General features: G+C 36.4%; 1 long non-coding RNA gene across 4 annotated transcripts; it reads right to left on the minus strand.

The window, feature by feature from the left end:
* Nucleotides 1-11,995: 11,995 nt before the first annotated feature.
* On the minus strand, nt 11,996-14,798 carry LOC145053010 (uncharacterized). Of its 4 annotated transcripts, none has more exons than XR_013684312.1 (4): nt 14,051-14,798; nt 13,911-13,958; nt 13,132-13,816; nt 11,996-13,033 (listed from the first exon to the last, which is right to left on the minus strand). It is a non-coding gene; the product is annotated as an uncharacterized LOC145053010 (long non-coding RNA). The 4 variants fall into 4 exon arrangements; XR_013684311.1 differs by having other exon boundaries at nt 11,996-13,447; nt 13,744-13,816; nt 14,051-14,795; XR_013684313.1 differs by having other exon boundaries at nt 11,996-13,816; nt 14,051-14,220; nt 14,309-14,783.
* Between the last annotated feature and the right edge of the window lie 726 nt (nt 14,799-15,524).

Genomic DNA, 15,524 nt, shown 5'->3' on the forward strand with positions numbered 1-15,524 from the left:
ATTCCTTAAACACGAATTTGCATGTTAGCTAAGCTATATAACAAGTTAGGGTAGATTGCTTACTCGTTTGGGGCTCGAAATGGACGTTTTTGGCTCGGAAAACAAGTTGTAGAGAGAGAGAGAGTGTGTGTGTGTAGAGAGAGAGAGAGTGGAAAGAGTGTGAATGGAGTCCACTCCCCCTTATATAGGGGTTTGAGTTGGGGCTCAGCGGAAATCTATCCGATACTGTCGTTAAACGGGGCTTTTTGGTCGCACCCGATTAAACGGTCGTATTTTGACTTGGTTGAAACTAAAAATTTTCAAGGGAATATTGTAGTGTTTCTAATTTATTTCAACCCTTTCCAAGTCATTATAAAAGTCCCACATTAATTAACCTCTTCCAAAAGGTTAACAGACAGTTTAATAAAACGAGGCTTATTAACGGAAGGAGGGGTTAAATATGACGGAATAAATTTCGGGTTGTCACATCATTCCCCCGTTAGAGGGAATTTCGTCCCGAAATTCAGGTTTAGGCAAGGAAGTAGGTATAAATGACCATGTAATGAGGTGAGGGTACTTCCTATTCGGTTTGCCATGCACTCCCAAGTGATCTCTGGCTTCTGTCTGTCATTCCAACAAACCTTCGCCTATGGGGTGCGGATTCCGTCTCGTGCAGTTAGCGATTTCCCACAGGTATGTCTACGAAGTTAGGGTTCTCCATGGTTTCTATCAAGATGAGTGGGATACGAAGAGTGGCGTCGGGCACGTACTGATCAAGTCTAGAAACTTGTGGGATTTCCGAAAGTAGTAGTGGTCTGACGAGGGTTGGACCAATCTCCATAAAGAATCTCAGATGGTCCTAAGCCCTCAGAAGGGTAGAGCTTTTCAGTACTTAGAACATAGTGTACTTCTATGGCGAGATCATCATTGGCGTGATCGCCATTCCGAAGTCTAAACGTTCTCTCTCATACTGGAAGTGTAGTCCTTCAGGTTGTTTCTAGATCATCGGATGGATTGCGTGTCTACGGGTATCTGTTTGCTATAGAGTGGCTATCTCAATCTTGTGCAACACGAATCTACACTAATGAATCTTGAGATATTCCTAACGGAAACCCTTCGGGTCGGGGAGATAGGGTTTCACCAGACGAGTGTTGGACTATCTCAGGAGGTGGTCCTACTATTTCTACGTGAGATAGTATTCGTGGAACACCTGATAGTCCAATGAATCTTGTAAGACATGCCCTAATTTCCAAGGTGTTAGTTTATTCTAGTGCGGAAAGCGCGTGCTCCTGTATAACCCATCGACTAACACCTAGACTGGTGTCAAGTCTGTAATATCTTCGGGATCTGGGTTATAAGGCTTAATGCAACTACTTCCATATTTTGACCATGTATACTTGGCTGCAGAGGTTATCCTGTGGTTCTCGGTATCCTATTGTTCACTTCGGAGAATGCAGTCCATCGTCTACAGGGTGACGGTGATTTCCTCCACGCGAGAGGGCGGAGGGTCCTAGGCACTACTCGTCTGTAACAGGGTGGACGAAGCGCCTGAGTAGTGCGAACATCTTTTGCAACTACTCTTCCGAAGTTTCTGAGTTTTCTCGGACTAGGTCAAATCTAGTGATTATAGGTTCCCATCACTCGAAACTTTAATCTCCTCATCCACTCTTCTCAGGGTTTATCTTATCTCAGTTTCTGGATTTCCGTGTTATCCGCTTAGATGCTTAATTCATGGGATTAAGCATGAATGGATGGTCATAGTCAATGTCCTTGACTCTTACGACTCAGATTTCTGTATCAACCGAGGGTGTTAGCTACTAGGTTGGTCTAACTGGGAGGACTACAAATTTCGGATTTGTGGTCATTATAGTAGCTCAACCCGCAGTGGTTCCCTTGACTCCAGCTCCTATTCTATGGAACAGGATGAAGGGTCTTACTATGAGGTTCGTGGTTGAGCTCATACTTGGCTTAACCAATAATACTTGGTGTATGAAAGCCGTATATAATTGAGGTTGGCAGGATGTTCAGTTGTGCGACTACACCCCAGACCCACAACCCAATGAGGAACAGGGAGTAGGGAGGAAGCACACATCTTAAATCTTTTTGATCTTAATTATATACCACCCTTATGCATATGCTCAGTTATAGTAGTCAGTCCCATGAGTTCTATCCTCTGGGTTCACGAACCTGATTTGCGAGGTGCGAAGGGTCTTTCTGGGGGACCTACAGAGTATGCTTCGGATGGTTATCGTCTTCTGAAATACATGCAGTGTCTTCACTTCGGTTTCTTTCTGTCTAAGAAGGGTTGGTTAACAGCGCGCGGTACCCTTCTCCTGGGTACTTCGGAAGGGTTTTGAAATAAGAGGGACGACTGACGAATCAGTTTAGTCTTTATTATTTTAATTTTAAGAACCTTTATTTGCCAAATGGCTATGGAGAAAGTTCTTTTTACACAGCACTAAGGATTTACACATTGTTGCACGAAGTCGAACCATGATCGATAGAGGCGTCGAAGTTGGCATACTTCGACATGATATAAAATGAGGATCGATAGATTCATGTGCCGAACGGGCACAAAAGTTCTAGCTGCCTCGGGTTTCATCCCGTGTATCACTGTCGCGGATACTTGGACCGATAGAGTCGACGCGAAACTATAGAGGTTCATGAGTGTTCCTGAGTAGAGTACCTTTCCATGAATGGATTCTCACGAGGCATTTCTATAATCGCCAAACATATACTAATCATGTATAATTAAGGTGGGGAGGACTGTTGACTGAGCGACTCCGCCCAAAATTCACAACCAAATGAGGAACAGGAAATGAGGCGGCATTCACTTACTCTAGGTCTATCCATCTCAATTATACATGGACGTAACGTATATGTTTAGCCATTGTAGTTTCACCTGATGAATTTTAAATTTTATAACAGTGTTGCGACTTTCGCCTTAACGGGGAAATAATTACATTTAGAATTAGCCTTTTTATGTTCTCGGTTAGTTATCTGAGATTGAGAGACGTACCAAAATCTACCAGGTTCCTTGATGCTTCTCCCTAAGCATTAGAGTTAGACTCCTCCTGAGTCTTTGTTGTTTCCTTCAGTTTGGATAGTTCTTCTTGAAGTGTCCATACTTACCGCATAAGCAGTAAAATGGGTTGTCTGCCACATTGGTGGTTGATGTAATAAACTCAACCAGGATTCAGCAGACGTGAGCAGCATGGCCCTTCATATTGCACCTAGCACAAAAGAGTTCTCGACAGCTATCATGATGGTGGTAACTGCACTTGCTGCAGTGGGGAAGGTTTCCTAGGTATGGTCTTCTGGAGGTCAGGATGGGAAGGCTGGCATGGGGATTGACTGTCTCAGCTCGTTGCCCTTCGGAAGGTCCTTGAGCCGAGGTACTTCCCTCCTCGATCTTGAGTTTTCTCTTAAGTGGATTTGGTTGAGGCCCTTGGGTGGCTGGGTATGCAGGGGTTGGTTGTTGCTGTCCACCACTAGGATCGGAATTCCCGATAGGGCTCTTGCTAACATTGGCATTGTTAGCATTCAGTTGAGCCATGGCAGCTTCAACGGCTACCGAGAATGCAGTCTGGAAGGTAGCTTCATCGAGTAGGAGAGTGGGTTTCTTGCTAGTGGATTGGTTACGCTTGCTCGGAGGCATGGTTTTTCCCTATACGGAAAGGAACTCAAGCGGATGAGAGACGAGGGTTAACCGTGGAAATATCTATCCTTACTATGTTAGGCCTAAATTTTTCCCATGCTTCGGGTATTGGTTGTCTGAGTGTCGACCTACATCCCTATGATGTAGTCCTGGTATACAAGGTAGGAGTGTGAGTATCGGAAAAAGCCATAAGATGGGAGTCGTTCCTACTAAGTTACCTTTATACTGGGAAGGTTTCACTCTCTGGCTTGGAGAGATCTGAGAACAGTTCGGAACAAATACAGCGGAAAGAAAGGCTCATGAAGACTTATGGCTAAACTCTCTATGGAGATGTAGGGATCCGCTCTAATCGTGTTATTGGCAATGGGAAAAAGGCGATTTACCTAACACATAGCGTGAGTAGTGTAATCACTAACTCACTAAATTGTATTATTTTATGGGTGTATTAGCGTGTCGAACACGAGGAAAAGACACTTCTCGGGTTCCATGTACTGGCTCCCTTTGTCTACCTCGTATTCCTGACCGGGACCGGTGTTGGTTTCCTTTGGGTAGTTACATAGGGTTCTTTTCTCGTGAAAACATATTGAATTCCTATTCCGCCTTTCTTCCGAACCCGACTCTGGGTGTCATCACTTCATGATGGATGACTGGAAATCTTGGAAGTTTAGGCGAATTTCTTCACCGATGTCCCTAAAAGATATAGGCACTTGGTGAATTCAATAGTCTCGACCAAGTTCATTTATTTCAGAACTAGAAATCTTCTCAATGAACCTCTTCTGGGTCTGAATCAACTCTTTTGCCGAGAACTGAAATGGATAGGGTTTTCTACAGGGTTCGTGCGAGAATGGAAATGTCTAAAGAATCCTAAGAGATTATTAACATTTCACTGGGTGATCCATATCGAGTCCTACTACGATTACATAGAGTATACAAATCATATATAGCTTAGATCTGATAGGCCTTCGAATATGTGATACTACTCTATATCCACATCCCAACGAGGAAAAGGAAGTAGAGCGAAACCACACATTCTTAGCCTATGGGATCCTTATAATATATAACCTTGGGAGTATACCCTCTGTAATTGCAGGTATATCAATAAGGATCTTTTTAGTTCTTCACACAAGGTTATCTATGGATTCTAAAATACCCCTATGGTATATTAATTCTTGTTTGTTTCTTATCTTCTGATTATGATTCTAGGATTAATGTGAGTCTTTTAGTATTCCAAAATACTCCTATAGTATTTTAAACTTTATGTTTGGCTCTAACATTCCTAGTTGGTAAGTTTCAGGCATGTTGCAACACCACTATCACTCCCAGGCACACGTTCATCGCATCTCGAATAAATGTAGTTGATCATGTTACATTTATTCCAACTTACGATTACATAACTGTCCAGGTTTGACGGCAATGCTCAACATCCGAAGACTTTTATTTTTGTTCTTCTTGTGATACTTGTGTTCGAGTGTTTAGATTCTGGATGTTCTTATACTTTGGTAAAATATGGTTATATTTTAAAGTATAATTCTTGGTCAGAGTGTTTTATCCCTATGTATTTATAGGCTGTATATCTTTTATGAATTGATATACTTAGCTCACTATAAACAATGCTCTGATACCAATCGGCCACGACGTGACCCTAGGTATGCCACGACGTGAAATGGCCCAGAACAGCCTATAAATAGCCATTTCGACCCCAAGGCTCATTACACCATTTCTACTTTCTTTCTTTCTCGTTTGTTGAAGCCGTTTCGCTTCCCGAGCCCAGTGATCGCAAACCGCTGACTATTTTCAGTTAGATTTCGTCAAAGTACGATATTAAGGTGAGTTTCACGGCCCCATTTTTAATGTTTTCGGGGGAAAACGCATGCTAAATATTGTATATAAGTTAATATTATGTCTATGTGATTGTATGTTCGTATCAACATAGATAGTTATATTAACCAGGATATAGTTATTCTAAATATAATATTTTGAATACATACAACTATTATCAACTTGTTAGAATGTTATTATACTAATGTAGATCTTGAGTTATACTTAGGATTCTATATATATGTTGTGTGCGATATAGTTCCAAAGTTATAATCGGAAGTTCTATATAAAGTATGTTGTTATTTTTGGTTTTATATCAAGATAAAACTTGGTATGCTATATGTTGTTATTGTTAGTTTTATGACAAGATAAAACTTGGTATGTTATATGTTAGTGTTGTTATTTGGTTTTATGTCAAGATAAAACATGGTTTTACTTCAAGTTATAGCTGTTATATTTCCTAAATGTTATGAAGTTAGGAGTAATGTTTAAAAGCGTACTCTAGTAACTAAGGGTTTTAGACACGAAAATGCTTTTGTTGTTAGAGATATAGGAAGCTGATAAATTCTACATGAGTTATTGTGTTCATCAACTAAGATTGGGGATCATAGTGAAAGCACTCTGACCTGTATTCGTTAATCCTGTGTGAGCGTGACAACCCCACCCGTGGTTGTTAGCTACAACCAATATTTGGTGGGTGACGAACTTGCCTAATTTACTACCTTTTGACGTCGATGAAGCATATGGAAACTAACGCAAGGTGTGATCCTTGTACTACCACAAGGTGTGATCCTTGTACTACCGCAAGGTGTGATCGTTGTACTACCACAAGGTGTGATCCTTGTAATAATAACCAGAGGTATAAAACTAAGCCATACAGTTGTAGCTACAAGCTCATGGTAGCATAGCTTTAGAAGCATTATACTTTGTCGATATACAAGTATGAATGTTAAGTATAAGTTTCCCAAAGACTTATACTCTAAGTATAAAAATCTAGTAGGTATATTACTTGTATATTAAGTAGACCACTATACCTATCCTACTTACTCGTATATAATTGAAATAGATTTATACGTAGCGGTTTTACTCGTATAGAATTGAAATAAGATTTATACGTAGAAACATAGTTTGTATGAAATTACAAACATTTATACTTATACTCTAGGTTCAAATAACGTTTAGGTATAACATTTATTTGGTAAGTAAACCATTATACCTTGGATATATATACTAAATGTTTGAGAGTCAAAATGATACTTTTAAAACTATACTTTTTAAACTTGGAAAATGTATTATTTTTATATGGAATTAAAACCTGTGAACTCACCAACTTTATGTTGACGTATTTTTATATGCATGTGTTTCCAGGAAGTTGATAGCTATGATACGAGAAATGATATTACACTGCCCGGTGTTTCTGCTGACGGTCGGGGTGTGACATTCGCGGCCTTTTATAGAGGTCAAAGGTTAAGTTATAGGTTTGGCTTCTGGCCCACGACGTAAGAGGGTGTAATCCTTTATAACAATAGATATGTTAGTAATGTCGCTAAGGCTCAAATGAATGTATGAAAATAATAAGGTTTGAAGGAGGATTCAAAATATGTAGGAAGGATTCGTACAACAAAGTAGTGCGATGCTGTATTGGTTATAAAAATTTAAGGTTGGATGTTGGGTGTGAAACATGTTACTAATTTGGGAAGTATAAGATGATTTGATAATTGTGATAATCACCGGTGCACATCTAGGGGCCTTGAACTAAGCCTTGTAAGTTTTTATCATAAGGGGAATGGTTTGTACTTGAATTAGGTTATTCGAAGTAAAGATGGTAGGATAAGAAATACCTAATGAAAAGGTTTTTGGTCAAAGAGATATCCTATGTTAAGTTTTAAGCTCAAGGTGGAAACAACCTAGAGCTAAATCGTAGTGTAGAAAGGATGTCTCACATATTAGTAACAATGGGTTAAAACTCCGTGTCTCCTCGTGAGTTGACTCGGGAATGCTCACCAATGGTATCCAGTTAATTTCTAGTGGCGGTTCGTCTACTTTCTAATGTGATGCTCCAATTTTCATCTATGTTGGTATCAAAATGTTTTTCCCATTTATAACTCTAGTATCACACCCTTGGCTGAGGCGGCGAAACAGGCCAAGCTGTGTAGCTAAGTTCATGGATCACAGGCAAATTGAATATATAGCACAAGTACAACAATAAACATAATAAGATTTACATTCCATCTTGATATTTGAATACAAGGTTTTTACAAATAATAATAATAATGCATGAATTTCTTAACTGATAGACATATAATACGACTGCAAGTAAACTTGGGCACCTATAATTCAATCTGTCTTGATTATCTGCTTAGTAGTTTCATGAGAATACATGTAGTTTTGAGAGCAACACAAGGTTGGTGCTGCTAACGCAGTAATACTTTTAATAAGTCTAAAAAGTATTATCTTTGTATGTATAAAAATAGTTAAAAAAATGTTTGCGATGGGTCTTTAAAAGCCCAAAATATATTTTGGTATAAGTAAATCCATACTTTAAACTGTGTTTGCGATAAATCCTTGAAAGCCAAAATGTATCTTTTGTATAAGTAAATCCATACTTTAAACTGTGTTCGTAATAAGCCTTTGAATATCCTTGAAAACCAAACCATTATGTTACATAAATAATTCCTTACTTAAAAATAGCTTTGAAAGCAACCAAGCACATGTCGTTAGTGAGAGAGCGATATTCCTAGTTAATGTTTTTAGTGAGTCCTATAATCGAGCTACCTGACTGAATGTACCCCTTACAACGCTTCATTGGACGTTGTAGTAATGAATGTAGACACTTATCACCCTTCTTCGATTGATCGGTCGAGGGTTGTAGCTAGCAACTGCAAGTGGGGATGTCAACCCTAGATAGATCTATACATATGCATCTCGCTCCGAAGATTAACGGTTACAATGGTGTGGGTATGTAAAGTATTTAAACTCAGCTAATGAAAAATGTCTCACTAAAACCCCTTAACTAAAAAGTTTGTGAATAACTATCAACCGTAACTTACTAGTGGGTCAGTCACTAGGCATAATGAATATCGTTGTATAAGTCTTAAACATTGATTTTCATTTGTTATCAGTTTGTTATATAAATTTTTGTAATGCACATATATAAAATTAAGCTAATATGTTAGGAAATATAAAATCATTAATTTGTTAAACATTGATTTCTCAAATATATTTAAAAAAAATTAATCCACTACATATAATTGATTATGACATATGTCCCATATTTGAATATATACATACGTATATATAGCCATTCACGAAATTATTGAGGTTTGAGCTATTTCTATCGTTGAAATCCACATTGACCGGATTCCGATATGTATATTATTTCGAAATACATAACCAAAAATTGAAATTATATTGAAGTCAATAGTTCAAGGTCCTGCGATTAATAAATTTGAAAACGTCTGAATTTTCAACTTTATAAATATTTTTACCAAAAATATTTCAAATTTAAATTTAAATATTAGGCTATAGCCTGAGTCGAAAAATGCTTTTGGAAATTCCATTTGAGGTGTGTAAGTCCCTCAACGGATTGAAACGATTTTGACAATTTTTAAGAAGTCAGTAGAATATTGGTTCTAGATTCTTAAAAGGGTCGTATCTTTTGCATACGAACTCCGAGTCTTTGTTTTCCTTACAACTGCTTAATACAAAATTTTAGTTTTTCAGACGCATTCCTATGGTGGCAGTTTGAGCTATTTGACTTGTTTGCCAGATTACATATTTTGAAGTAAGATACCATCTGGTATCTTATAATAGTTGAAATAACTCATTTATTTTATATTAGATGCACTAAAACTCATTGAATAAAGTTACAAATATATTTACTATGAACATAACCGTTGACTGTCTGTGACCTAAATTCTGGGATGTCACATCTAGTACGAAGACGATGAAGAGTTATTGAGGTATAATTGGTATTGGTTTTGATGTAGGATTATTACTAATGTCTATCTAGCTACTAACCTTATGTATAGAGTCAATAGTTATCGAGGAGTACTCAATCTTAGTACTAAGTGGATTGATCCTAGAGTGGCTAGTGATATAACCTAACTGGTTATCCTAGCACTTGATAAGTATAAGAATATTTCTAAATAAAGACATTGTGATAAAAGTGCACTTAGCTTCTAAGTGTACCTAGATGAATGCCTATAATATGTAATGCCCATACGCAAACTGAAAAATATTGTTTTTCAAAAGTATAAGTTGAAAATTGTTTTGAACATAATTCTACTATAACCGTTTCCTACCTCGCATTAACTTTCCTTAATTAAGCATAGTTGGCCAGGCTATACTTAATTAAAGTCCAATAATGCGTACTCAAGTTAGTTATATCAGTACTATGTTTAGTATTTTAACAATGTTATGAAGATTTTTGGCTATAGTTGTGGTTCTCCAAAGGAAAACCGGTATTCTCTATAACCTTCACCTCTGATACCATTTCTGTCACACCCTGCTAAAGCGGAAAACATGGGGTGTAACAGTACAAAGGGTATCGTAGCAAAAGATAAAGACAACATCAACCATAGTATTAAAAGCATTATAATTTACAATGGGTTTGAACAACTTTTAAAAGAAATTACAATGTAATTGAAAAACAACACATGCGAATGCTCCTACAAGTCATGTGTCACTAAGTGCCATCTTATAGACGAGTTACTGAAAAAGCATGTAAAACGAGCGTAAACTATAAAAATAGTCGGTGAGTACTCACAAGTTTATAACATAATATAGTTTGAAGTCATGAAAATCAGAATATTGATAATAGTTTCCATAAACAAATATTCATTGCTAAAATAAGTAAATAAGTTTTCACGAATAGAAATTCGTTGCTAAAACGAGTAAAGTTTCCATAAATAGAAGTTTGTTGCTAATATGAGAAATAAAATTCGTTGCTCAAATGAGTAAAAAAGTTCACTGCTACAAAGAGTAAACAAGTTTGCTACAAAGAGCAAACAAGTTCATTGCTAAGACAAGCAAATAAGTTTCCTTTAATAAAATTTCATTGCTATAATGAGAAACAAAGTCCATTGCTAAGATAAGCAAATAAGTTTCCAGTAATAAAAGTTCATTGCTATAATGAGAAACAAAGTTCATTGCTAAGAGAAGCAAATAAATTTCTAGTAATAAAAGTTCATTGCTATAATGAGAAACAAAGTTTGTATGTATGTATTGATCAAATCATGAGTTCACAACCCACGCCTAAGACCGAATGCCCTCTTGAATGCTATGTCTATCGCTAACACGGGGAGAAATAATGGTAAAATGCACTCAAGTGAATCGTGTGAGTGAGGAGTTGTCTACCTCCCAATAGCGCTATCTTTAATGACCATGGGCTCAAATGAGTTAATGAGTTGTATGAATTGATTCCAAGGACCTAAACGTGATAAGGCCTCACGAATTAACAATAGCATATACATACACAACAAAATATGGCAACCAAGTTTGATACAAGTCAAATTAAATATAACGAACAATAAACAGTTTTTGGACATGCTTTTCCACCTCAAAATATTTTAAAAACCGAAAATAGGGGGAGTCGTGAATACTCACAATGCTTTGAGATGATGCAAATGATGCCTTGAACTAACCTCCACTTGTACCATTACCGATTCTTACAACGATGTTACACACTAATGAGTCTCTAATCGAAATCTAATACTAGTATACTTAACTTTCACAATAGCATTATGCCAATATTGTGTCAAAGTTAGGTTTTGTATAAGTTGCAAATACTTTTCTTAAAATTCAGATTTTCCATATATCAATTGACTTATTAACATTTTCAAGTGACAAATCCCATTTTGTGTTATTGATTGTAATGCATTTTAGAACTTTTGGAAGGGCTTTAAAGGCTAAAAATTCACAACTAAATCAAATCAGTTCTAAAAATTTCCAAACTTTACATTTCAGTTCTAACTATAATTTAGAACCCTCTTGTAAATTTTCATGATTTTTAAATACGTTTAACTATTTTTCCACCATTTAATTCCTAGACAAAATCATAAAATCGTAAAAAATAATAACAGTAGATAAAAATTCCTAATCCTTTTGTAAAACCGTTATATAATGTATATAAACTAGGAAAAATACTCAAATTGATTTGCAAACATTTTAGCTTGATTTTATGATTTTTGTGTGTTTATTCTAACAAAAATAGAGATAATTAGAAAATAGTTTCTAAAACTTCCCAAACTTTTTTTAATAGTGTTATTAGACATATAAAAGTTGGGAAAAATATAAAAGTGGGTTTCCAAATAGTATATATATTTTCTTTGTTTTATTCACTTAAATAAGCATTAATTAGTAAATAACTAGGGAATAATGCCCGCTTTGCGGGGTTGGATACGCCATAAAAGTGGTTAGATAATAGATTTAATCGGATTTTTTTAATGTTTCATTTTGTTCTGATGTATGTGTCTACGTATCTACTTCTATGTTTCTCAACGTCATGATTTGCTCCTTTGTATAGAATAAGTTTGAGAATTTGATTGGAAACTCAAATCCTTTGTACAGAAATATCGAAATCTTGTACATAATCGTTATGTAAACTCAAATCCTAAATGGATAGATAAATCATAAAGCCATAACCATGTCTTATATACACAAATATTCATTGTTTCTCTACTAAAATCATCAATGGCTAGAATTAAATCACCAAGGGCAATGGAAGCCCTACTTATGGGGCGACCTGCAGAAGCTGAAATAACCATAAGTCCAAAAACAGCTCCATCATTTCTAGTTGGGTATCCAATCGACAAACCTACCCCTGTAAGAGCACCTTGTGTTCCTGACTGCCTTAATAAAACATATTTGTTTAGAAAGAAAAACAGAAAAAAGTAAAATCTCATTGAAATATAGTCAGCTTCATTTTCAATTTTTTATATCCTTAAGCTTTTGAACGTTTCGGGCTACAACTGATTTTTTAAATACATACGCAATATGAACCAAGTTGGAGCGGGCATATATGAAATCCACACACCTTCTGATCAGAATCAAAACATAAGAAAAGGCCAATCAAGCATTCAAAGGCTGAGAAACTTACCTGAGAAACGAAGTAAGCTATATATAACAACATTTCTAACATGTGCAAATCCATTTTCCAAATGAGAGATTCAATCTCATAAGCATTTCAGCAGAAGTGTTCACAAGAATAGTAACATCTTCATTTCCGTCATTACCCATTAATGACCAAACTCATCAGGAAACCCTTTCAGAGCTTCATTAAAACCCCCAGAGATCAAAATTTTACAAATTACGCCCCTCTAAAGTTTTCAATTTGCAAAATGGTCCTTATGGATTTCTTTATTTATCCACTTAGCCTCTGGTTTAATCCTCTTAATGTGCAGGTCTTTTTCCCCAATTGGGACTACTGGAATTAGAAGCTTGTAGAGCTAACTTTTTCAGCTAACGTAAAGCCTGGCAAATATTCAATTTTTTTATTAAGGGTATGTTTGGAAACCTTATGTAATTGAAATATTTAATTACAGGGAAGAGGGAATCAATCCCTAACTCAACCGCTGACTGCAAAAAGTCAACACAACTCAATTATCAGTTTTTATAATTTTAATTGTTAATTTTTATTTTTTAGTATGTGTCTGAGAAAAGGACATTAAACTCACCTGAAGATTACTCAGTTGAAAAGGACATCCAGCTGGGATAAATACAGCAACCCCTAAATGCTGTTCAAATTTACATAGCGAGATAATAAAATCTTTAAAGAAAGATGCTGTAGATGTAAGATTCTGATGCAAGCACCCTTAAACAATGAATTTGCATTGATGCAATGGACAGTTATACCCTCCCTCATGAGTAAAGTTAAGAAAAAAAATGAGATCAGCCTTCACCTAGTCTTACAAATCTCTGATTTTTGCTCCAATGAGCATACATACCTGATGACCACCTCTCCTTGATCCTATTATAGACAGTCATGCATGACTGATTTCAAACAAATTACAAAAGCTAAAATTATAAATCAGATTATAACTGATAGTAATACTACATATATGTTTACATTTCAAAAGATTAACATCTCACTTACCTTGCATTTCGAAATAGAAATAGAGGTATAACAACAGAAATCAAATAAGGAACATTTTAGGGAATGAAAAATAATTCCTACTAATTATCCATTTTACCAATTTAAATGTAAATTCATAAGTCATTTTTTATCAGATTCAGAATCCACCAGTAACAGTAAAGTCACTAAGAACAGGGTAAGAAAAAAATCATACCTTGGATTCTGATACAACAAACTGAAGGTGTGTAATTCAAGCTTTAGGTAAGAGAAAAAAATCATTGTTTAACCTGTCAATGACGATATTAATATGAATTTAATGGTGAAAAAAGATAAATGTTTCAACACACAACTAAGAAGTAAAGATGAAATGAAAGAACTTACTTGCGGCATGTTCCTGCAATCTTGAAATGAAGATTTTAACCTTTCAAACTGTTTGTTGGGTTGTTTTGATAAGAAAGTCAATTGGTAGATCTTGTATAACGGAATTAAATATACTATGTTTAAAAGGAGAAAAATATTACCTTTCGGAATTGGCGATGAAAGGTTGAGGAGTCTGTATTTAACAAATTGATTTTGTTCCTCCCCAAGTCATCGTTGGTCATCCCACATCCCTAACGGAAATCGAGGACATCCCTCTCCCTTTTGTCCATGATTATCATCGAACCTAAGGCACATCGTTGAATAATATCACCTGATTTAAAAGGGAACACAAAGAATAAAGAAGAAGCAATAGGAAAACAGGAAGGATGATGGCAGCGAAATACAGGGGCATATCGAACCCTATCAAAATCTCGTAAGAAGGATAGATTGAAGCAAAGCAGATGTATTTTTTGAAATAACTGTGATTGCAGAATCTTATCTGTTTTATTATGCCTCTCCAGGGCTGTATATATACACACGAGATTACATATCCTCACGGGAAAAACAATAAAATACATAACAGATATATACAAAACCTAAATACAAGGAAAGCCATAAGTATGGAGGAATTGATAACTATATCTCAATACTCCCCCTCAAGTTGGAGCATGGGATCAAGAATGCCCAACTTGGATAAAAGATGATGGAACTGTGGTGTAAGAAGAGCTTTGGTGAAGATGTCTGCTGGTTGTTGAGTTGAGGAAACATGAGCAGTAACAACTTTTCCTGCAATAATCAGATCACGGATAAAATGACAGTCAATCTCTATGTGTTTTGTGCGTTCATGGAACACGGGATTAGCAGCAATGTGTAAGGCTGCCGTGTTATCACAGTAAAGACGAATGGGGGCAGAATGAGAAACACCGAGAGATTTAAGTAATGCTTTGAGCCAAAGTATTTCACAACATGTGGCTGCCATCGATCAATATTCGGCTTCGGCAGAAGAACGGGAGACAGTTGCTTGCTTTTTCGTTTTCCAAGAGATAGGAGATTGACCTAGTGTAATGAAATAACCAGTAACAGAACGATGAGTAATAGGACACACATCCCAGTCAGAGTCACAATAAGCAGATAGACGCAATGAACTATCACTTGAAAGATGAAGTCCTTGACCTGGATGGCCTTTCAAATATCGAACAACACGAAGAGCAGCAAACCAATGTGCAGTTTTGGGATGTTGCATGAATTGTGATAATGTGTGTACAGCAAAGCTGAGCTCAGGTCGAGTTATGGTTAAATAAATAAGACGACCAATTAATCGGCGATAACTTTCAGGTTGGTCATAATCATCGTCATTTGCTAGTGCTAGACGATGGTTGTGTTCCATAGGAGAATCACAAGGTTTAGAGCCAAGAAGACCAGTCTCGGCAATGATTTCTAGAGCATATTTCCGATGTGAAAGGAAGATGCCAGACGAGTTCCGAGAAATTTCAAGCCCGAGAAAATATTTGAGAATTCCTAGGTCCTTCATGTGAAAGCACTTGCTTAAATATGACTTGAAGGCTGAAATGGCTGATGAATTGTTCCCCGCGATAATCAAATCATCAACATAGACAAGAACATGCAAAATATTGC

The sequence above is a fragment of the Lactuca serriola genome, chromosome 5 (assembly GCF_051521515.1).
Source record: "Lactuca serriola cultivar US96UC23 chromosome 5, Lser_US96UC23_V15, whole genome shotgun sequence".
In the NCBI taxonomy this organism is placed as follows: Eukaryota; Viridiplantae; Streptophyta; class Magnoliopsida; order Asterales; family Asteraceae; genus Lactuca; species Lactuca serriola.